At 45.7% G+C, this 24020-nt stretch overlaps 1 long non-coding RNA gene and 1 pseudogene across 2 annotated transcripts; both read left to right on the top strand.

Annotated features, from left to right (window-relative positions):
* LOC133440808 (electroneutral sodium bicarbonate exchanger 1-like) overlaps nucleotides 1–14945 on the top strand; it is a 28817-nt pseudogene extending 13872 nt beyond the window's left edge.
* A 6222-nt stretch (nucleotides 14946–21167) lies between these two features.
* On the top strand, nucleotides 21168–22566 carry LOC133441207 (uncharacterized). 2 transcript variants are annotated; one of them, XR_009782411.1, is made up of 3 exons: nucleotides 21168–21268; nucleotides 21542–21698; nucleotides 22506–22566. It is a non-coding gene; the product is annotated as an uncharacterized LOC133441207 (long non-coding RNA). The 2 variants fall into 2 exon arrangements; XR_009782412.1 differs by having other exon boundaries at nucleotides 22441–22548.
* Nucleotides 22567–24020: the final 1454 nt, after the last annotated feature.

The following is a 24020-nucleotide window of genomic DNA, read 5'->3' as shown; positions in this document are numbered from 1 at the left end:
CTGGACCCTGCGGGACACCATAACACAATGGTTCCCCCCCTGGGGTCCTCCCCCTCCTGGGGGGGCGCCAGAGAACTCTGGGGGGGCACGAAAACTTTGTCTGTTTGAAATTATGCAGTTGTAAAAATTATATTTGCGAATGAGTCATTTATAAGACATTGTTAGGAATAATTTATGAATGTCTTGAATATTTTTTGTGTTTTTTATACACTGGTGACAAACACAGGAGATGATTTCATTCCTTATTATTATATCATTACTCAACATTTAATCTACTCCGACAGGTTGTTAAAGGAAAAATGTTAAAAAAAATTTGGTCTCATATTAAAAGAGAAATTTTTCAGAAATATATTCATGTCCTTTGATGTCCTTTTGTGCGTATTTTATACAAAAGGACCAGCTGTCCTACCTGGTTTAACCTGTCCCGTCCCCCAGCGAGTACCAGCTCTCCTACCTGGTTCTCTAAGGTTTAACCTGTCCCGTCCCCCAGCGAGTACCAGCTGTGCTACCTGGTTCTCTAAGGTTTAAACTGTCCCGTCCCCCAGCGAGTACCAGCTGTGCTACCTGGTTCTCTAAGGTTTAAACTGTCCCGTCCCCCAGCGAGTACCAGCTGTGCTACCTGGTTCTCTAAGGTTTAAACTGTCCCGTCCCCCAGCGAGTACCAGCTGTGCTACCTGTCCCGTCCCCCAGCGAGTACCAGCTGTGCTACCTGGTTTTCTAAGGTTTAACTGTCCCTTCCCCCAGCGAGTACCAGCTGTGCTACCTGTCCCTGCGGACCAGCATCGGCCTGTGGACGGCCTTCCTGTGTCTGGTCCTGGTTGCCACGGACGCCAGCGCGCTGGTCTGCTACATCACCCGCTTCACCGAGGAGGCCTTCGCCGCGCTCATCTGCATCATCTTCATCTACGAGGCCCTGGAGAAGCTGCTGCACCTGGGGGAGCTGTTCCCCGTCAACCCGGGCCTGGACCTGGACAACCTCACCTTCTACACGTGAGTCCAGAACCAGAACCTGGACCAGGACCAGGTCTGTTACCCCCAGGGAGGACCGGTTCTCCGGTCCTACCTGGGGGTAACAAACGACCTCTCAACGACCTCCCACTTCCCAGGACTGTTACTCCCAGGTACAGGGCAGCTTCCCCAGGACAAATGAAAAATGAAAAGCGTGACTCTGGTTCCCGTCTCCAGGTGCCGGTCCTGGTCCTGGTTCTGGTTCTGGTTCCAGGTCTAAGTCTCTGGTAACCCTGATTCTGGTTCTGGTCTGCAGGTGCCGCTGCTCGGTTCCCTCCAACGTCTCGGCCGACGTCCTGCAGGTCTGGAGGACGAAGAATGTGACGCCAGAATCCGTCGATTGGGAGACGCTGGACGTGAAGGTGGGACCGGTTCTGAGGGGGACACATGTGGAACCTTCACCTGGACAAAAACCTGAACTGTCTCTCCCTCCGTCCCCCTGCAGGACTGCCTGGACGTCGGCGGGGTCTTCGTGGGTCCGGCCTGCGGTCCCGGAGGTCCCTACGTCCCCGACGTCCTCTATTGGTCCGTCATCTTCTTCTTCACCACCTTCTTCCTGTCCTCCTTCCTCAAGCAGTTCAAGACCCGGAGATACTTCCCCACCAAGGTCCGTCCCTCCGTCCCCCACAGGTCCCCCCGTCCCCCCCGTTTCCCCCCGTCCCCACCAAGGTGCGTCCTGCAATCTGATTGGTTGTTAACTGTGGTATAATGATCTGATTGGTTGTGGTTACCAGTAAGTGTGTGTGTAGCGGTAAGTCTGCGAACTTTGCCCCAGAGCTGCTCCTCAGCCAATGTCCTTGATGTTATCAGACGGCTCGGTCAGTTCTGATCCAGGTCCACAGATGTTCCTGAGAGGGGAGGGCTAGTGGGGGCAGAGTCACCTTGTTTACATTCCACCAGGGAGATTGTGACTGGACCAGCGGGCCAAGCTGCCCTGTCAAGGCCAGATTATAGAATCAACAATGGTATTGAATGAAAGGAAACAGGCAGATTCCTGTCATGATCACAGTTCATGGTTTTTTTTGCTGTGTTACTGACTCTCCTGTCATCTGGATCCTGCCACCCTCATCAGCCTCATTCCCTTCACCTGTGCTTCCCTGGCCCAGCTCCACACCTGGTTTCCCTCATCAGTTTCCCCTTCTTAAACCTGCCCATTCCCTCATACCTGTTGCCAGATTGTCGTGTGCTTTTGCTCCGCTTTCCAGCCTTCCTGATTTCTGTCCTGTTCCTGCCTGCCTGCCTGTAACCCTGCATGACTCCCGGTATGACTCTCGGTTTTTGATTTTTGCCTGTCCCCTTGGACTTGTTTGCCTGATCTGCCTGTCTGCCCGGTTTTGACCCCTGCCTGCCTTGGACCCGAATAAAGCCTCTTGGACTCTGATTCTGCCTGGTGTTGTGCATGTGGGTTCTCTGTCCTGTCTGAGCCGTGACAGTACAATCTGGCACGGACTGAACCCAGCCAACATGGACCTACCACGTAAGGAAGAGGATTTGTGGGATTTTTTTTATGGGGACCAAGTGGCGTTCTACCACCGTACGGTGAAGGGGACAGAGACATGCCCCCAGTTCCAGCCTGTTGCTGTTCCCGAGGTGGCCCCGGACACACCCCAGTCTCTTCCCTCTTTCTGGGGAACACGCCTGGCTCTGGGTGGGCCCAGAGGCCTGCAGGCTCAGGGGAGACAACGACGGCGTCGGCCCCAGCCCCAGCTTGTTCCTGCTCCCCGAGAATCGGCTGATAACATGCGCTGGGCCAAGGAGGAGTATTGGGACCCCTTTTGGGGAACACGCCTGGCTCTGGGTGGGCCCAGGAGCCTTCAGGGCAGGCAACGACGACGGCGTCAGCGCCAGCCCCAGCTTGTTCCGGCTCCAGCTCCTGCTCCGGCTCCGGCTCCTGCTCCGGCTCCTGTTCCAGCTGCTGCTCCGGCTCCTGTTCCAGCTCCAGCTCCTGCTCCGGCTCCTGTTCCGGCCCCCCGCATCCTGTCTGCTCCTGTTCCGGCCCCCCGCATCCTGTCTGCTCCTATTCCGGCCCCCCGCATCCTGTCTGCTCCTGTTCCGGCCCCCCGCATCCTGTCTGCCCCGGTTCCGGCCCCCCGCATCCTGTCTGCCCCGGTTCCGGCCCCCCGCATCCTGTCTGCCCCGGTTCCGGCCCCCCGCATCCTGTCTGCCCCGGTTCCGGCCCCCCGCATCCTGTCTGCCCCGGTTCCGGCCCCCCGCATCCTGTCTGCCCCGGTTCCGGCCCCCCGCATCCTGTCTGCCCCGGTACCGGCTCCCCGCCTCCTGTCTGCCCCGGTTCCGGCTCCCCGCCTCCTGTCTGCCCCGGTTCCGGCTCCCCGCCTCCTGTCTGCCCCGGTACCGGCTCCCCGCCTCCTGTCTGCCCCGGTTCCGGCTCCCCGCCTCCTGTCTGCCCCGGTTCCGGCTCCCCGCCTCCTGTCTGCCCCGACTCCGGCTCCCCGCCTCCTGTCTGCCCCGACTCTTGTTCCTGAGGCGGTCCCGCAGCCCTCGGTTCCTGAGGCGGTCCCGCCGGTCTCTGTTCTGGAGGTGGTCTCTGTTCCCCTTCCTGAGGCGATCCTGGATGGATCTGCCGCAGTCCCAGACCGACCCCCTGACCAGCCTGCCGCAGTCCCAGACCGACCCCCTGACCAGCCTGCCGCAGTCCCAGACCGACCCCCTGACCAGCCTGCCGCAGTCCCAGACCGACCCCCTGACCAGCCTGCCGCAGTCCCAGACCGACCCCCTGACCAGCCTGCCGCAGTCCCAGACCGACCCCCTGACCAGCCTGCCGCAGTCCCAGACCGACCCCCTGACATGCGTGCCGCAGTCCCAGACCGACCACCTGACCAGCCTGCCGCAGTCCCAGACCGACCCCCTGACCAGCCTGCCACAGTCCCAGACCGACCCTCTGACCATCCTGCCAAGCCCCCAGACCGACCCCCGGACCCGCCTGCCAAGCCCCCAGACCGACCCCCGGACCCGCCTGCCAAGCCCCCAGACCGACCCCCAGACCCGCCTGCCAAACCCCCAGACCCACCCCCGGAACCGCCTGCCAAGCCCCCAGACCGACCCCCGGATCCGCCTGCCAAGTCCCCAGACCGACCCCCGGAAGACCTGCCTCGCTGGTCTGCCCGGCACCGAGGACGGCCCCCGGAGCTTTGGCCATGTGTTGGCCGGGGCCCTCCTCCGGACCCCCTCCGCCCACCCTGGGTGGGGGGGTTTTGGGACATCTGGAATCTGTCCCTTGAGGGGGGGGTTCTGTCATGATCACAGTTCATGGTTTTTTTTGCTGTGTTACTGACTCTCCTGTCATCTGGATCCTGCCACCCTCATCAGCCTCATTCCCTTCACCTGTGCTTCCCTGGCCCAGCTCCACACCTGGTTTCCCTCATCAGTTTCCCCTTCTTAAACCTGCCCATTCCCTCATACCTGTTGCCAGATTGTCGTGTGCTTTTGCTCCGCTTTCCAGCCTTCCTGATTTCTGTCCTGTTCCTGCCTGCCTGCCTGTAACCCTGCAACCCTGCATGACTCTCGGTTTTTGATTTTTGCCTGTCCCCTTGGACTTGTTTGCCTGATCTGCCTGTCTGCCCGGTTTTGACCCCTGCCTGCCTTGGACCCGAATAAAGCCTCTTGGACTCTGATTCTGCCTGGTGTTGTGCATGTGGGTTCTCTGTCCTGTCTGAGCCGTGACAATTCCAGTAATTTTCCGTCTGCCTTCAGTCTCTGGTTCATCAATGGCGACTCCAATCAGACGAATTTGTGATCAATTCCCGCCAAGCCGAGCTTCCAACTTCTCCAAGGTCTTCTCCATCTTACCAATGAGCTCAAAGACGCTGCTAGCCTGCGATTCCGTTCAAGAATCACCTTGCTTGATCCTTCAGCCACGTCCGGCAGCTCAGAAAGAGCCAGAACAGCTGTCGACGACTTACACGTTTGTCGGTAGACCAGGAATCCCCCAACTCCAATTAGAAGAAATCCTGCTATCAGAAGATAATTCCAAGAATCTGATTGGTTGTTAACTGTGGTATAATGATCTGATTGGTTGTTAACTGTGGTATAATGATCTGATTGGTTGTTAACTGTGCTATAATGATCTGATTGGTTATTAACTGTGCTATAATGAGTTTATACCACGGTTTCTATTCTAAAGTCTCACCACAGCAGATCATTCCACGTCAGGGAAGCAACAATGTTTCCATGGCAACAACCAACTGCTACAGATTTATGACGGTTACAGCAGGTAGCAAAAAGTAGCTGGTGTTAAAGTTTATTTATAATAATTAATGAGTCATGTTGAGGGTAAACGTTGATCTCCGGGGAGGAGCTAACGTTAGCGGGGAGGAGCTAACGATGGAGGGATGCATTGAGGAGTTCCTGTCTCCGACATGCGGAGCTTCATCTGGAGAGATGGACTATGTTTTACACAGTGGGATATTTTTACTGGATAATATGTATTTATGATTCATTAAAAACCACATCAAATAGATTGTGTATTCCTCTTTCATATTTACATTATTGGTAACCGTTTTATAAAAGCAACACATCACTTGGCGTCGGGCCGGAGACGCCGCTCAGCTGTGATATAATTTAATATAATATAATGAGCGTTTACCACGGCCTGTCACTTCCATTTCTTCCCTGCCATTTTGAGAGTGGATTTTTTTCCCTCCAAGTTATTTCCGTCACAAACACGAGCGCTAGCGCCCGTATAGTTCAACGGGTCGAGCAGTAACTTATGTAAACCTTCCCCTGAACAGCAACGCAGGTTTGATTCCAGTCGCGGCATATTTTGCCCTCCAGGTCCAGGTCTGGCCGGACCTGGACCTGATCCAGAACTGATCCAGAACTGATCCAGAACTGATCCAGAACCTCCCCTTGTTGTGTCTGCAGGTCCGGTCCACCGTCAGCGACTTCGCCGTCTTCCTGACCATCATGGTGATGGTTCTACTGGACTTCCTGGTGGGGTTCCGTCCCCCAAGCTCAGCGTCCCGGACCGGTTCCAGGTGAGAGTTCTGCCCCCTGGGGGTTCTGGTTCTGGTCCAGTTCCTGGTGGTTCTGGTTCTGGTCTAGTTCCTGGGGGTTCTGGTTCTGGTCCAGTTCCTGGTGGTTCTGGTTCTGGTCTAGTTCCTGGTGGGGGTTCCCTCCCCCAATCATCCTGGTGTTCATGGACGAATTTTCTTGACGATATTTAGTAATAATTTTCATTGGCAACGATATTTCGTCCGAATTTTCGACAACGGTATTTAGTCATAATTCTCATTGACAACGATATTTAATGCGAATTTTCGTTGACGATATTTAGTCATAATTTTCATTGACAACGATATTTCGTCCAAATTTTCCCTGACGATATTTCGTCCAAATTTTCGTTGACGATATTTCGTCCTAATTTTTGTTGACAACGATATTTAGTCAGAATTTCCGTTGACAACGATATTTAGTCAGAATTTCCGTTGACGACTATATTAAGTCCGAATTCCGTTGACGACATTTTGTCCAAATTTTCGTTGACGATATTTCGTACGATTTTTCGTTGACGATATTTAGTCCAAATTTTTGTTGACAACGATATTTCGTTTGAATTTTCGTTGACCCCCCCACTAACCCCCCCCCCCCCCCCCCCCTCTCCCCACTCGCCCCCAGCCCACCTCCAGCACCCGTGGGTGGCTCATCTCCCCGCTAGGCCCAAACCCCTGGTGGACGCTGCTAGCCGCCGCCGTGCCGGCGCTGCTCTGCACCATCCTGGTGTTCATGGACCAGCAGATCACGGCCGTCATCGTCAACCGCAAGGAGAACAAGCTCAAGGTGGGAAAAGATCACCATGTTGATGTTTCCTGTTTCCATCTGTTCTTTTAATGATTTCTATTTATTAAATAAATGGTCTCTGCTCTTGACCAGCGTTTTACTGCTGCTGCATCTTGAAACTTTGTTTGTTAAAACCAGCCCAGTGGAATATAAGCGTCATGGAGACAGACGGCGAGGGAACGAGCAGAAAGAAAGACCGGAATTAATTTAAAGAGGAATGAGTTATACATGATCACGGAATTATTCTATTCGGATTAAAAATAGGAATAAACCAGCCACTTACTTCTGAATTAAGTTTAATTCGGAATGCCATTTTCATTCAGAATTAGGTGTTTACATGGTCATTTTTTACTCATTTCAAAGAGGAATTAAACATCCCATGTAAACACACCCAATATGTATTAATTATCGTTATCGTCACATGACCAGCATTTTCGTTGCGTCTCGTTTTCCTCAGGTCATAAAGGTTCGTTGACGATGATATTTCGTCTGAATTTTCGTTGACGAAGATATTTCGTCTGAATTTTCGTTCACGACGATATTTAGTCCGAATTTTCGTTGACGACCATATTTTGTGTGAATTTTTGTTGAAGATATATTTCGTCCGAATTTTCGTTCACAATATTTTGTCCAAATTTTTGTTCACGACGATATTTAGTCCGAATTTTCGTTGACGACGACATTTAGTCCGAATTTTCGTTTTCGTTCACAACGATATTTCGCGCAAATTTTCGTTGACGATATTTAGTCCGAATTTTCGTTAACGATATTTAGTCATAATTTTCGCTGCCGATATTTGGTCTGAATTTTGGTTGACGACGATATTTCATCCGAATTTTCGTTGACGACGATATTTCGTCCGAATTTTCATTGATGATATTTAGTCCGAATTTTCGTTGACGACGATATTTAGTCTGAATTTTCATTGATGATATTTAGTGTGAATTTTCATTGATGATATTTAGTGTGAATTTTCATTGACAACGAAATTTAGTCATAATTTTCGTTGACAACGATATTTAGTCCGAATTTTTATTGACGACAATATTTGGTCCTAATTTTTGTTGACGATAGCTCCCTTACCCCCCCCTCCCCTCCAGAAAGGCGGCGGCTACCACCTGGACCTGCTGGTGTAGCGCTGATGCTAGGCGTGTGCTCCGTCATGGGCCTGCCCTGGTTCGTGGCCGCCACCGTTCTCTCCATCTCGCACGTCAACAGCCTGAAGCTGGAGTCGGGGGGCTGCTGCCGCGCCGGGGCGAGCAGCCGCGGGTTCCTGGGCATCCGGGAGCAGCGTGTCACCGGATTCATGATCTTCCTGCTCATGGGCTGCTCCGTGTTCATGACGTCAGCGCTGAAGGTGCTAAAAAAACCGCGCGGGTCGCTAATGCTGCTAACGCTGCTACTGCTACTACTGCTACTGCTACTACTGCTACTGGTACTGCTACTACTGCTACTGCTACTACTGCTACTACTGCTACTGCTACTGCTGCTACTGCTACTACTACTACTTGCTACTACTACTACTACTACTACTACTACTACTACTACTACTACTACTACTACTACTACTACTACTGCTGCTACTACTGCTACTGCTAGTACTACTACTACTGCTACTGCTAATGCTACTACTACTATTACTGGTACTACTACTGCTACTACTACTACTACTACTACTACTACTGCTACTACTAAAACTACCACTACTACTACTGCTGCTACTACTACTGCTACTGTTGCTACTTATTGTAAGTAGAGAAACCAAGAGAGGTTTCCTGTTCTTCTTTTTAAGCTCCAGGGATGTTTTATTTCCTTTTTAGGCGCCACAGAGGTTTTATTTTTATTTATTTATTCATTTTTAACCGTTATCAAGGCTTTGTCCTTCACTTGGTTCTGCTCACTCAGACGTGTCTTTGTCCCTGCAGTTCATCCCGATGCCGGTGCTGTACGGAGTCTTCCTGTACATGGGGGTGTCGTCGCTCAAGGGCATCCAGGTCTGTCTCACGTCCTCTCTGTCCTGAAAACAGCCTAGTCATAAAACAGGAGTTGACCCTGCAACTAGAGGAAACAGCCTAGTCATGAAGCAGGAGTTGACCCTGCAACTAGAGGAAACAGCCTAGTCATAAAACAGGAGTTGACCCTGCAACTAGAGAAAACAGCCTAGTCATGAAACAGGAGTTGACCCTGCAACTAGAGGAAACAGCCTAGTCATAAAACAGGAGTTGGCCCTGCAACTAGAGGAAACAGCCTAGTCATAAAACAGGAGTTGGCCCTGCAACTAGAGAAAACAGCCTAGTCATAAAACAGGAGTTGACCCTGCAACTAGAGGAAACAGCCTAGTCATAAAACAGGAGTTGACCCTGCAACTAGAGAAAACAGCCTAGTCATAAAACAGGAGTTGACCCTGCAACTAGAGGAAACAGCCTACTCATAAAACAGGAGTTGACCCTGCAACCGGAGGAAACAGCCTAGTCATAAAACAGGAGTTGACTAGAGAGAACAGCCTAGTCATAAGACAGGAGTTGACCCTGCAACTAGAGGAAACAGCCTAGTCATAAAACAGGAGTTGACCCTGCAACTAGAGGAAACAGCCTAGTCATGAAACAGGAGTTGACCCTGCAACTAGAGGAAACAGCCTAGTCATAAAACAGGAGTTGACCCTGCAACTAGAGGAAACAGCCTAGTCATGAAACAGGAGTTGACCCTGCAACTAGAGAAAAACGGCCTAGTTATAAAACAGGAGTTGACCCTGCAACTAGAGGAAACAGCCTAGTCATAAAACAGGAGTTGATCCTGCAACTAGAGAAAACAGCCTAGTCATAAAACAGGAGTTGACCCTGCAACTAGAGAAAACAGCCTAGTCATTAAACAGGAGTTGACCCTGCAACTAGAGGAAACAGCCTAGTCATAAAACAGGAGTTGACCCTGCAACTAGAGGAAACAGCCTAGTCATAAAACAGGAGTTGACCCTGCAACTAGAGGAAACAGCCTAGTCATAAAACAGGAGTTGACCCTGCAACTAGAGGAAACAGCCTAGTCATAAAACAGGAGTTGACCCTGCAACTAGAGAAAACAGCCTAGTCATAAAACAGGAGTTGACCCTGCAACTAGAGGAAACAGCCTAGTCATAAAACAGGAGTTGACCCTGCAACTAGAGGAAACAGCCTAGTCATAAAACAGGAGTTGACCCTGCAACTAGAGGAAACAGCCTAGTCATAAAACAGGAGTTGACCCTGCAACTAGAAAAAAACAGCCTAGTCATAAAACAGGAGTTGACCCTGCAACTAGAGGAAACAGCCTAGTCATAAAACAGGAGTTGACCCTGCAACTAGAGGAAACAGGCTAGTCATAAAACAGGAGTTGACCCTGCAACTAGAGGAAACAGCCTAGTCATAAAACAGGAGTTGACCCTGCAACTAGAGGAAACAGCCTAGTCATAAAACAGGAGTTGACCCTGCAACTAGCGAAAACAGCCTAGTCATAAAACAGGAGTTGACCCTGCAACTAGAGGAAACAGCCTAGTCATAAAACAGGAGTTGACCCTGCAACTAGAGGAAACAGCCTAGTCATAAAACAGGAGTTGACCCTGGTAACTATAGAAAACAGCCTAGTCATAAAACAGGAGTTTACCCTGCAACTAGAGGAAACAACCTAGTCATGAAACAGGAGTTGACCCTGCAACTAGAGGAAACAGCCTAGTCATAAAACAGGAGTTGACCCTGCAACTAGAGAAAACATCCTAGTCATAAAACAGGAGTTGACTAGAAAAAACAACCTAGTCATAAAACAGGAGTTGACCCTGCAACTAGAGGAAACAGCCTAGTCATGAAACAGGAGTTGGCCCTGCAACTAGAGAAAACAGCCTAGTCATAAAACAGGAGTTGACCCATCAACTACCCCCCAGCTCTGGGACCTGATCTACCTGTTTTATGCACCCCCGTCCCCCCCAGCTCTGGGACCGGATCCGCCTGCTCTTCCAGCCGCCCAAGCACCAGCCGGACTTGATCTACCTGCGCTACGTCCCTCTCTGGAAGGTCCACGTCTTCACGGCCGTCCAGCTGTTCTGTCTCATCGTCCTGTGGGTCATCAAGGCCTCGGCGGCCGCCGTGGTCTTCCCCATGATGGTGAGTCTGGGGGGGGTTGGGGGACGGGGTCTGGGGGGGCCCCGGGGCCGGCTTCAGGACTAAACCCCCCCCGGCTCCAGGACTAAACCCCCCCCGTGTCCCGGTCTCTGCAGGTCCTGGCTCTCGTCTTCATCCGGAAGCTTCTGGACTTCTGCTTCACCAAGAGGGAGCTGAGCTGGTTGGACGACCTGATCCCCGAGAGCAAGAAGAAGAAAGACGACGACCAGCACAAGGAGGTGAGACGGGCCTTCAAAATAAAATACAACAAAATAAAATATATACGAGCAACAGAAAAACAAGGGTATATTGTAAATATGATGGTAAACGCGAATCCAGTTTTTTTGTTGTTTTTTTAAACATTTTTATATACCGTATTTTCCGCATTATAAGGCTAAGCACTAAATATCTGGTAAAATACCGACTATAGTGGCTGGGGTTGAGTTACGTATCTACCTGATGGAGCTGCGCTACAGGAAATGCTACAAAATCATACAGCAAATGCAAAAAAAAAAAGAAAAACAAGAAGAAAAGTACCGTATGTCAAACTTTATTAACAAAATAAAAACCAGCTTTGCTCAGTCTCGTCAAAGTCTCCGTTATGTGAGTCAGCGTCGCTGCTGTTATTACCCACAATCCCCCTGACTACATTACCCACAATCCCCCTGACTACATTACCCACAATCCCCCTGACTACATTACCCACAATCCCCCTGACTACAGTAACAGAAATTACCATAGTGATCATATATAAGGTGTACCGCATTATAAGGCACACTGCCGGTTTTTGAGAAAATTAAAGGCTTTTGGGTGCCTTATAGTGCGGAAAATACGGTATATATATATATATATATATATATATATATATATATATATATATATATATATATATAATATAAATATATCTGCTGCAAGTCTGAAATGAGAGAAACAGGAAAACACAAGCCTTTGGAATCTGTAAGAGAGAAAAAAACCAAACAGAAACGGGAACAAGCAGAGACACAAACAGCAACCAGTCCAGGTCCGACCCGACCCTGCGACCATGTGACCCGGTTCTGTGCTCTGATTGGTCCGACCCGACCATGTGATCCGGTTCTGAGCTCTGATTGGTCCGACCCGACCATGTGACCCGGTTCTGAGCTCTGATTGGTCCGACCCGACCCTGCGGCCATGTGACCCGGTTCTGTGCTCTGATTGGTCCTCAGTGTCTCCAGGACGGACGGAGGACGTCGGAAGAGACGGAAGACGAGGCGCCGTATGAGTCACCGATCCAGACCCTGAAGGACCGGTGAGTCAGAGCCCTGCCACCTGGACACGCCCCCCATCATGGGGACACGCCCCCACATGGGGACACGCCCCATGTACATCCAAGTGATCGCCGCTCGAAACCCGGAGACTGCGTTGGGGGGGGCTGATAAGAGGGGGGGCCGGGAAGGTGTTGAGTTGAGGGAGGTGGTTATCATTGTGTGTGTGTGAGCGGTAAGTCAGTGAACTTCGCTCAGAGCTGCTCTCAGCCAATGTCCTTGATGTTATCAGACGGCTCGGTCAGTTCTGAAACAGGTCCACAGATGTTCCTGAGAGGGGAGGGTTAGTGGGGGCAGAGCCACCTTTTTACATTCCACCAGGGAGATTGTGACCAGGACGATGAGCCAAAACCGCCCTGTCAAGGCCAGATTATAGAATCAACAATTATATTGCAAAACAGACAGACTCAGTCTTCAGCCACGTCCGGCAGCTCTGAAAGAGCCAAAACAGCTGTGGACGACTTACGCGTTTGTCGGTAGACCAGGAATCCCCCCCCTCCAATTAGGAGAAATCCTGCTATCATAAATCCAATTATGAAGCATCTTCAACGTCCTCGACAGACAGAATCACCAAACACAACGGTTTCCAATATTTGTAGGAATCCATTGTGTATCCAGCAAAAAATATCCCATCGGGGCAAGAGGGCTCCCTTACATATATATATATATATATATATATATATATATATTAGGGGTGTCACGGTACACACAAGTCACGGTTCGGTACGGGTTCGGTACAACGGGAAAAAAAATACAAAAAGTCCCAATGTATAACATTAGTTTTTTCTTCCTTTATTTTGATCATAGCATTTGAAAGTTAAAGTTTGTTCAATTGGCTACAAAACTAAAAAGCATCTCTTATTAAAGTGTAAATAAATAGAATAAAACATTTAACTTGTGCATTAGTGTTTTTAATTTTTTATGTTTTTTTATGTGAGCGCGGGATGGGACATTGTAACGAGGCTCGAGCACTTTTAATAAATACTTGAACCCGGGCTCCTCTACTGCTGCACATGGGCAGAGCCGTCTGGGGGCGGAGCATTCTCCATGGGCCTTATGATAGTCATTTTAACGTTCAACAACATCATCCTACCCATCAAACTACATTTATTCTCACTTTTATTGAGCTAAGCATATAGGCCTATGCTGCAGAAAGCAGAGTAAAGTCACACACACACACACACACACACACACACACACACACACACACACACACACACACACACACACACACACACACACACACACACACACAGGCCTGACAGCTGTCAATCACACGGCGCTGAAAACTCAGATAGTCACTGACTGACTCAGTTCATCTTTGATACAGCTTAAATACAAAAAAAACATAACTGGTCTTAAGTACACAATCTATTTAGATAGATATAGACACAGCGGTCTATAACATCATTTCTGAGCTCTATAACAGAGAATAGACTCGGCGGTCTCGTTCACAACAACACAAGCTCATTAAAATAGGCAGCTGGTCAAGAAACTGATAAATAAAGTATTTATGAAGGTTACACTGACTCACCAACGGTAGTTGACTCTTCCATAACCCAAAATAATCCAGGTAACGTGGAAAACGGGGTAACATTCAAAACTTTGTACAAATTTAGTCCTCTTTTAAACTTTAGCGCTAATCTCCTTCACTGTGACTGTTAAGGCTGATTTATGGTACCGCGTTACACCAACGCAGCGCCTACGGCGAAGGTTGCGCGTCGCCGCATAACCTCGCCGTAGACTGCGCCGTACCCTACGGCGTATGCTCAGCGTCGATTTAACGCAGAACCATAAATCAGGCTTTACTCCCAATCCGCGTTGGCTCACGGCCCTGATGCGTTCAGGACAGTTGTAAATGAAGAATTAGAACATTTTATCGTTATTATAGCCTACAATTTATGATGATATATGAATTGCACATATATGTATTGATATGCACAGACTAGCACACATTTAGGTCTGTAATGGAACCTGACTTTTGATATTTATAAGGGGAAAGAAAAACGATTAATTTTTTATTTTTTTTAACTCAGTCAGACGTATTCGCCGTATGACTGCGTGCACCGAACCGTGACGCCCGTACCGTGACGGGACGGGACGAATACAAATACAGTTACACCCCTAATATATATATATATATGTGTGTGTATTTATATACATGTGTGTGTGTATATGTGTATATATATATATATATATATATATATATATATATATATATATATATATATATATATATATATATATATATGTGTGTGTGTGTATATATGTGTATTTATATACATGTGTGTGTGTGTGTGTGTGTATAAGTGTGTATTTATATATATATATGTATATATGTGTGTGTGTAGGTCCGATCCCTCCCAGGTCAACATCTCTGATGAAATGTCTCGCAGCGGCGTCTGGAAGTCGGTGTCCCGGAGCTCGGACGTTAGCAAAGCTCCGCGGCGCAGCGGCAGGTACGTGGGCGGGGCCGGCGGTGACATCACGGGCCGGGGCCGGCTGGGATTGGTCGGGGTTGTTGCCACGGTAACGCTGTTCTCCCCCCAGCCAGGAGAAGCTACCGAGCGTCCAGATCACCGTGGAGACGGAGGAGGAGGAGGAGAAGCGGGATGTTGTCACCACGGAGACGGCTTTGTGAGGGGGGGCGGGGCTTCCTTCAGTGATGTCACAGCCAGGGGGCGGGGCTCCCGCCTCCACTCCGGAGGGATGTTTAACTTTCTCATCGTTTTATGGTGAAACTCGCTGACTCCTTCCCCTGGAGCCAACATGGCCGCCCCCCCGGAGCCAACATGGCCGCCCCCCCGGAGCCAACATGGCCGCCCCCCCCGGAGCCAACATGGCCGCCACCCCAGAGCCAACATGGCCGCCCCCCCGGAGCCAACATGGCCGCCACCCCAGAGCCAACATGGCCACCACTCCGGAGCCAACATGGCCGCCACCGCCGCTAACCCTCCTGGAGGGTCTGGTTCCTTCCTGCCGCGCTGTGATTGGCCGACAGACTCCAGACGCTCAGCTTGAACTGTTGAAGTTGGTTCCAGACTCGTTACCTGGACGACGACCCGCCTGTCCATTAGCCTGTTAATTAACCTGTTAATTAGCCTGTTAATTATCCTTTTAATTAGCCTGTTGATTAGCATGTTAATTAGCCTGTTATTTAGCCTGTAATTAGCCTGTTAATTAGCCTGCGCTTGCGACTGCGCTTGCGACTGCGCTAGCCACTGCGCTAGCGACTGCGCTAGCGCCTGCTAGCCTCACCGCCTTGCCTGAATCAGCTGACGTCTCTCTAGTCCTGATTGGTCAGGAACTTCTTCAGGAATCTTTTAAATTCAGTTTTTTTCACGTTTCAGAAGATCGTTGTTTACCTGATTTAAGAAAAACTAAATTGACCAAAGTGTTTTCTAATAAAATCAATCTTTTCCAAATAAACGACTGCAGGACATTATTTACTCTCTGTTTTCTGAGTTTAGTTCAGAACCGTCTCCAACCTCCAAACTCCAGTCACAGATCAATCACAGATCAGTCAGATCAATCAGATCAAAGTTTATTGATCTACTGGAGATTTTAGCTTCAACTGACGACTGATGAGCGTGTGAGTGGGTGTGTGCGTGTGTGTGTAGGCGGGCTGGTGTGCGGGCGCGTGCGAGCGTGTGTGTGTGCAAATATGTATGTAGGATGGGAAGCTGCAGTCCTAAATCGAACGTTAAGACCCAAAAGAAGGACCATCACAATGACTCCCAGTGATGATGAAATAATGCTCCCTTTCAGGGACATTGATGTTAATTTGTTTGAATCTACTGTAAATGAGGGCCATGGGGCTGAGTCCATACATCAACTCTACTCAAAATATGAAACCCGTAACTTGATAACCTTTGATAACATGGAATACAAAATGGACGAATTTGGTAATGATATAGACCCAGAAAACCATTTCTTTAATAGGATAAATAATACCTGTGAGTATTATACTGACGAGCAATTCAAAAGTATTAAAACAGAAGGTGCTTTTTCAATAATACACTTTAACAGCAGGAGTCTTTACAAAAATCATTCAAAAATAGATAACTACTTGAAACAACTCAGCAAATTCAATGTGATTGCAGTTTCCGAGACCTGGCTGGAAAAAGAAAAGGGTTACAATGTGGGAATAGAGGGCTATGAGCTATTCACAATGGATAGGACCTATGCTAAATCTGGATGGCATGGTATTATGGAATTGATTACTATTGAAATTATTGGTGCAGATACAAAGAATATAATAATCAGCTGCGTGTACAGAACACCTGGATCTTGTCTAGATACATTCAACCAAAAACTAGATGTCCTTTTCGCTAACATAAGTAACAAGGTACACATAATGTGTGGGGATTTCAATGTAGACCTTCTAAACCCCCATGGACATCCTAAAATAACAGACTTTATTAATGCAATATATAGCAAAAGTCAATTCCCATTAATCACAAAGCCAAGTAGAATCACAATAGAAACAGCTACATTGATTGATCATATTTATATAAATGAAATAGAATAGGACTACTTATAAATGATATCAGTGATCATCTCCCTGTTTTCAGTATCTTTCCACAGCTTCTTAAAAAGGAAACCAAAACCAAAATGCTCAACCACAAACTCACTAGACGTAGAACACCCGAATCTGTTGCAGCGTTCAGGGAAGACCTGAGCATCCTGACGTGGGATGAGGTTTACGCCACAAACGACCCAAACCAGGCCTACGAAGCCTTTCTGTCCACTATAATTAAGCATTATGACAAACATTGTCCGTTAAGAAAGGCTACATCCAAGAACAAAGCCAGACTAGATCAGCCATGGATTACAAAGGGCCTTGGAAACAAAGCTATTTATAATGTACATAAATGATATATGTGATGTATTAACAAATATGAGATGTGTTCTGTTCGCAGACGACACAAGTCTGTATTGCTCAGGGAAACACCTGGAGCAACTCCAGGTAACAGTTGAAAAAGAGCTTAAAACTCTGAAAAAATGGTTTGACATCAATAAACTGTCATTAAATCTAAGCAAAACAAAATTCATCATCTTTGGAAACCACAAGATTGACAAACAGATCAAAATCAAGTTTGACGGTGTTGAAATCGACCAAGTGCATGAAAACACATAAAATTATACGATTTAATCAAATTGCTAACTAACTAACTAACTAACTAACTAACTAACTAACTAACTAACTAACTAACTAACTAACTAACTAACTAACTAACTAACTAACTAACTAACTAACTAACTAACTAACTAACTAACTAACTAACTAACTAACTAGCTAACTAACTAACTAACTAACTAGCTAGCTAGCTAACTAGCTAACTAACTAACTAACTAACTAACTAACTAACTAATAACTAAGTACTTAGCTAACTAGCTAACTAACTAACTAACTAACTAACTAGCTAGCTAGCTAGCTAACTAACTAACTAATTAACTAGCTTACTAACTAGCTAACTAACTAACTAACTAACTAACTAGCTAGCTAGCTAGGTAGCTAACTAACTAACTAACTAACCAACTAACTAACTAACTAACTAACTAACTAACTAACTAACTAACTAACTAACTAACTAATTAACTAGCTAACTTACTAGCTAGCTAACCAACTAACTAGCTAACTAACTAACTAGCTAACTAGCTAGCTAGCTAACTAACTAACTAACTAACAGGTGAGGGAAATCAGGCACAACCTAAAGGGCTTCAGCATTTTTGAGCAGAAATGGCCAAGAACAAAAAAAAATGTTGCAGTGTTTCAGTGTGGAAGGTGAAACTGTGGAACCGCCTGGATGAGGAACTAAAAAAAAGTAGCTCAATTTACAAATTAAAAAATATATATAAATCTAAAATAATAGATAAATATAGAACACTAATATAAATTATCTTCATATTAAGCTGTCTAAATTATGTTCCTCAATCATGAGTGACCACATTTATTTTCTTCTCTTCTTTGTTCATTTTATTTTTTCGTTTTGTTCGTTCGTTTCATTTTCTTCTTATTAGTATCTTTTTTCTGAAGTTCTGCCTTTTGTTGAAAAGATAGGCAAAATAAGCCATGAGGCTTCAGCCTAAACCTTTTGGGTCAAGAAATAAAAAAGGAAATGTGTAGTGGTGGGGGGGGGATGTGGAAGCATCACAGAAAAACCAGCGTTTCTGTCTTAAAAGCTGGCCCAAGTGTCTGAAAAGCGGGCGAAAGTGGCCAGGACCCAGGTACCCACGGGTCCCGGGAACCGACCCAGGCACCCAGAGACCCCAGACACTCACACCCAGCCCGCCAAACGCTGCACTGCACCCGGCCAAGACCGGGACCACGTCCCGGTACGGGGGTACTTGGGCTTTCCCTTTGCCTCCAGGACCTCCAGGGACCCCAGTTCTCACAAGCACACCTGCCAAACACTGCACTGAATATGAATAAACTGTTGTTTTTGGTTCGTTTTTTCGTTCCTGTTGACTAGTAATTTCATTTTTCTTATATGAAATAGAAAACGAAAATAAAAGCGTATTTTGAATCTTTGTTAAATCATATTAACACAGAAAAAGAAAAAAATGCAGTGTAATTCAATATTTGTTTTTTGTTTTAAAAGGAAAATCAAATAAACCAATCGTTTTTTGTTTTTTGATTCCCACTCATGATGGAAAAATCCAATGACCAAAAGATACACGGACCGTCCACAGACCTCTGAGTCTCTGCCCGACACTTTTCCACGTCTAATGGTCTGTCCGACTCGTACGAGTTCCTGCAGCTGGTTCCTCTTAAACCCTCGTGTTGCTGCAATTCCACTCAACATGAGCTAATATGTTTCTCACTAAGTAGAAAATACCTCCGTTAAACATTTGCTCTGGATTGTTCCGCTGGTTTACGGGCCAGACGTTCACTCTGGTTTTGTGTGGGTTTAGATGTTTAGATCAGCGGTCGTCAACCCAACATGTTAAAGAGACATTTTGGACCAAAAACACAAGAAACTATTAAAGCTGCAGCAGCGATGAACGGATGAACGCATGAACGGATGAACGGATGAACGGATAAACGGATAAACGGATAAACGGATAAACAGATGAACGGATGAACGGATGAACGGATGAACAGATGAACGGATGAACGGATGAATGGATGAACAAATGAACGGATGAACAAATGAACGGATGAATGGATGAACGGATGAACGGATAAACGGATGAACAGATGAACGGATGAACAGATGAACGGATGAACGGATGAACGGATGAACAGATGAACGGATGAACGGATGAATGGATGAACAAATGAACGGATGAATGGATGAATGGATGAACGGATGAACGGATGAACAGATGAACGGATGAACGGATGAACGGATGAACGGTCCTCCACCCTTGTGCAGGTTCAGGCTGCAGTGGAAGCTTGTACGACTTTATGTAGATTCTTCAGGTCTGGACATTTAGAGGATGACACCACCCACAACTCTCTATATCAAACCATTCAAGTTATGGCAGAAAGTAGGAACTATCAGATATGGACCAATCAGATGAAGGGTGGGCGCTTTTTGGCGTGTAGCGTCGCCACGGTAACACTTTTCACTGAGAAAAGTAATGCGTGTTGTCGCAGGATGGAGACGCACATTTTGATGTATAACACACCTGGGTGCACGTTACGGTTCGGTTCGTATTAACGAATGAAGGAATGGGATAAATTGCGCCAAAATTACGCGATTAATTCAAAATGGCTTACTTCCTGTTGGGTTTGGGCCATGGCTCCAAGAGACTTTTCTTTAAGTTGTGACATGATACAGGTGTGTACTGATTTTCGTGCATGTACGTCAAACCGTATTGTGGGGCTTGAGGCACAAAGTTTTCTAGGGGGCGCTGTTGAGCCATTAGGCCACGCCCATTAATGCAAACCATTAAATATCACATTTATCACCAGGCCTGGCTTGGTGATAAATTTGGTGACTTTTGGGACACGTTTAGGGGGAAAAAAGACCTAATTTCATCAGAAAAATAAAAAGAAAGAAAGAAAGAAAGAAAGAAAGAAAGAAAGAAAGAAAGAAAGAAAGAAAGAAAGAAAGAAAGAAAGAAAGAAAGAAAGAAAGAAAGAAAGAAAGAAAGAAAGAAAGAAAGAAAGAAAATTCCTACAGATACAATAAGGCCCTAAATATGTCTGGAGCTGCAAAAAATGAAAAGTCTTGTATCATCTTAGAATGAAGGAACACATGCTGCATGTTTCTATATTAGTTACAACTGGGTCCTCGGCTGCTAATGTAGCTGCTAATGTAGCAGCTAATGTAGCTGCTAATGTAGCTGCTAATGTAGCTGCTAATGTAGCTGCTAATGTAGCTGCTAATGTAGCCGCTAATGTAGCTGCTAATGTAGCTGCTAATGTAGCTGCTAATGTAGCTGCTAATGTCTTTCCACGTTACTATTTTTGATATTGGAATCCAAGAAACGTTGAATCCTCTACGGAAGAGAATCAGAGCCTGAAGGAGAAAACATATTGGAGAGGGGAAGATTTTTTTTTATTGTGCACTTTGAGAAAAAAGTCGAAATATCGAGAAAAAAGTCGAAATGTCGAAATTAATGTTGATATACATTTTCAAGAATAAAGTCAAAATTTCGCCTTTTTCCTCAACATTTCAAGTTTATTCACGAAATTTTGACTTTTTTCTCAACATTTTGACTTTTTCCCCGAATTGCACAATAAAAAGAAATCGTCCCCTCTCCAATATTTTTTCTCCTGCATGGCCTTGATTCTTTTTCGTACAAATACAAAATGTAATATTTATTCTACACATTTTTACAGCATTGGAAAACGTTAAGAATGTGTGTGTCATGTTTGTCCTCCTACAAAAACCATGTTAAAACAAAAAATATATTTCCCTACCCATCTATTTCCATTTTCAAACATTTTCGAACAGTTTTTTCAAACAGTTGCGCGCGAAGTTGCGCGCGCAACTTCGGCTGCGCAGAGCAACATGATGGAGGATAAAGCTGCCGGAGCCGAGGAAAGTTGCAGAAGCAACACCATCCCGCTACAATTCAAATGTGAGTAATTAGGTGTGATTTTGCTTTGGTTTCCATAAGATATTAACCAGATGAGTTCATAATTGATCACATTATTGTGTAGGTAGATGTATTTGCAAAGTTGAATGAGCTACCTACAGCCAGTGATCGCTAGTGTTAATGTTATTTATGGTATAAAGTTAACGTTGAGTGAGAGGGGCTAGGGAAACACAACCATCGTATCTAATCAATTTAAGGGGTGATACTTTCCTCTGTCAGTGAAATACTATCACGTGAATTGTTTTGATGTGCCAGGGACGGACGAGAAGACGAGAACCCGGAGCAGCTGATCCGCTGGAGAGCAGCAACAACAGACTTCTCAACCGCGGTTGAATTGGTTTGATATTGGATATTCGACATTCAACACCCATAAAACTTGTGATACATACCACTGATTTTGGTCATATTGCTTGTGAGTGTTCATGGTCATATAGACTATATATCACAAAACAGTAATTATTAAAAAATCATATTATGGGATGATTTAATGAGGTTTAATGAATTCAACACCCATAAAACAATCACAAGTTTTATGAGTGTTGAATTCATTAAACCTCATTATGATAGGAGGATGATAGAAAGGTTAATATTAAATGGTGTTGTTATAACACATTTTGGATCATTATTAACTTGTATGAAGAAGGACAACAGCTGGCACCTAAAAATACCTCAGGGAATAAAATAATACAATAGGCTAAGGTTGAACACCATACGCCACAGCAATTACAAGTAACATCAGTTTTATTAAAGCAGTAATTCACTAGAATCAATATATAGTATAATATGCTAATGCTAATAATATTGTTAATAATAATGAAGATGTTGATTATGATAACAATGACAATAATACACTGTAGCCCTTTATAACAATCCCAAACTGATCTCTGCAATATATCAACAACTATCAAGAATAATATTACTGTGAGGTAAAAATAAAGATGAACAATGAACAGATTGAATTGAATAAAAAAATTAGAACAAGATCGTGTTTGATGAAATAAATGTTGACTATGCATTCCAAATACTAACTACTATATTATAACTAGTATAAACTATTATATAAATATTTACATTGATTGATTAGTCAATTATAATTATTGATTTTAAATCTGATTAATATCTGTTAACATTTAGATGTAATCATGCTGTTGCAGAGCTTGCACTTCAACCACTGGAGCTGAGACAGCGGCTGACAGCTTGTCTCTGATTGTTTCTCCAGAGGACAACTCAGCACGTCCAGATGCTCCAGGGTCTTCTTCAGGTGGCTGGATCGGCTGTTCTTAAGCACCCGAGCATCGTGGACAGACCCTGGGAAACCCACAAATATGTCCAGGAAGCGCCCCTGATGGTCGCAGATGGCCTGCAGCTGGATGGAGTGGAAGCGCTTCAGAGCTTCAGCTTCATGTTCTGAAATAAAATAAATCAAATGAAGAAAGAGTTATTGGTGTATTTTCTTTTTAAAAATGTAATATTATTTTGTTATCACTTTACAAGGCACAAAAGTAGGCTATAGGTATACACAGGGGCGCAGCTTGTGAACAGGCAAGGCAGGCAACTGCTTGGGGCCCCGAGTTGTTGGGGGGCCCATGAGGCCCAAAAAAAAAAAAAATTTTTTTTTTTTTTTTTTTTTTTATAATTACTTTTATTACAAAAGTGTTTCCTATCAGGGGTTTTGAGGACTAAAAAAGTATTGAAGGCGGTTTTTACTGTACAGATCTCAAAATGTGGTAACTGCAATGACCACATCCTCCTCCTTAAACAAACACAAGGCAATTATCAATGACATCTCAGTAGCCAGTAAGAAACCTCCCTTAAAGGGCCCCATGTCGTCATTCCCATGATCACGGATCATCCACCTGTACACAGTGTCAAAAAAAAAAAAAAAACTACACACAGTGTTGTGTGTGTAAATTAGCAGTGTGTAAATAAATATAAATTTCATAAAGTTTTCGTTTGTGTCAGTTTATTATAACATAACGGTGATGAACGCTGGTTTGAGGGGCCCCCTAGAAATTTTTGCCTAGGGCCCCAACAGACCCTAGAATCGCCTCTGGGTATACAGTTGCTTATAAATGGTCATGCTTAGTATGCTGCTTTGGGTTACTGCAAAAAATGGTTCATACCAAAATATATATTCTGTCAGATAATGTTTTTAAATAGCCTAAACTAAGCATGAAATTACCCAAGTATATTTCAGTGTATTGCAAATGTGTCTAATTTAATGAGTAGACATGTCAAATATAAACTACAGGTACAATAGGGCCTTCGCACTGTCAGTGCTCTGGCCCTAATTACATCACATGAGGAATTAAACTATATTCACAAGATATTCTATTTTATATGGATATCTTTAAAATACATTTATTTTATTTTTTGTTATGTACAGCATATTAAATAGAACTTCATAACTCATATTCCCTGAGAAGTAAAAAAAAGTTTTATGCTTGCCTTTTCCTCTAAGTAGAGGATTATCTGGCGATGCAGTTCCCTGTCGGAGTCCCGAGGTCTGTTAAGCTTGTTCTTCTGTTTCTCGTTAGAAGTTCACTAGGTGAGAATAAAACCACACTGCGCAGGGGAAATGCCATCTTGTTTGGGCCGGGATAAACGAGAAAGAGCGGAGCAGATCGGAGCGGAGCGCTGCTACCGCTGCAGTGACAGGTTACCATGGTAACACCCCCCTCCCTACGGCAGGAAGTGACGTATGCGCACTTAATAGTACGTCCGAATGAATGCA

The sequence above is a fragment of the Cololabis saira genome, chromosome 3 (genome assembly GCF_033807715.1).
Source record: "Cololabis saira isolate AMF1-May2022 chromosome 3, fColSai1.1, whole genome shotgun sequence".
Lineage (NCBI taxonomy): Eukaryota > Metazoa > Chordata > Actinopteri > Beloniformes > Belonidae > Cololabis > Cololabis saira.
The sequence above is the reverse complement of the archived record's forward strand: the minus strand, read 5'-3'. Positions and strand labels throughout refer to the sequence as shown.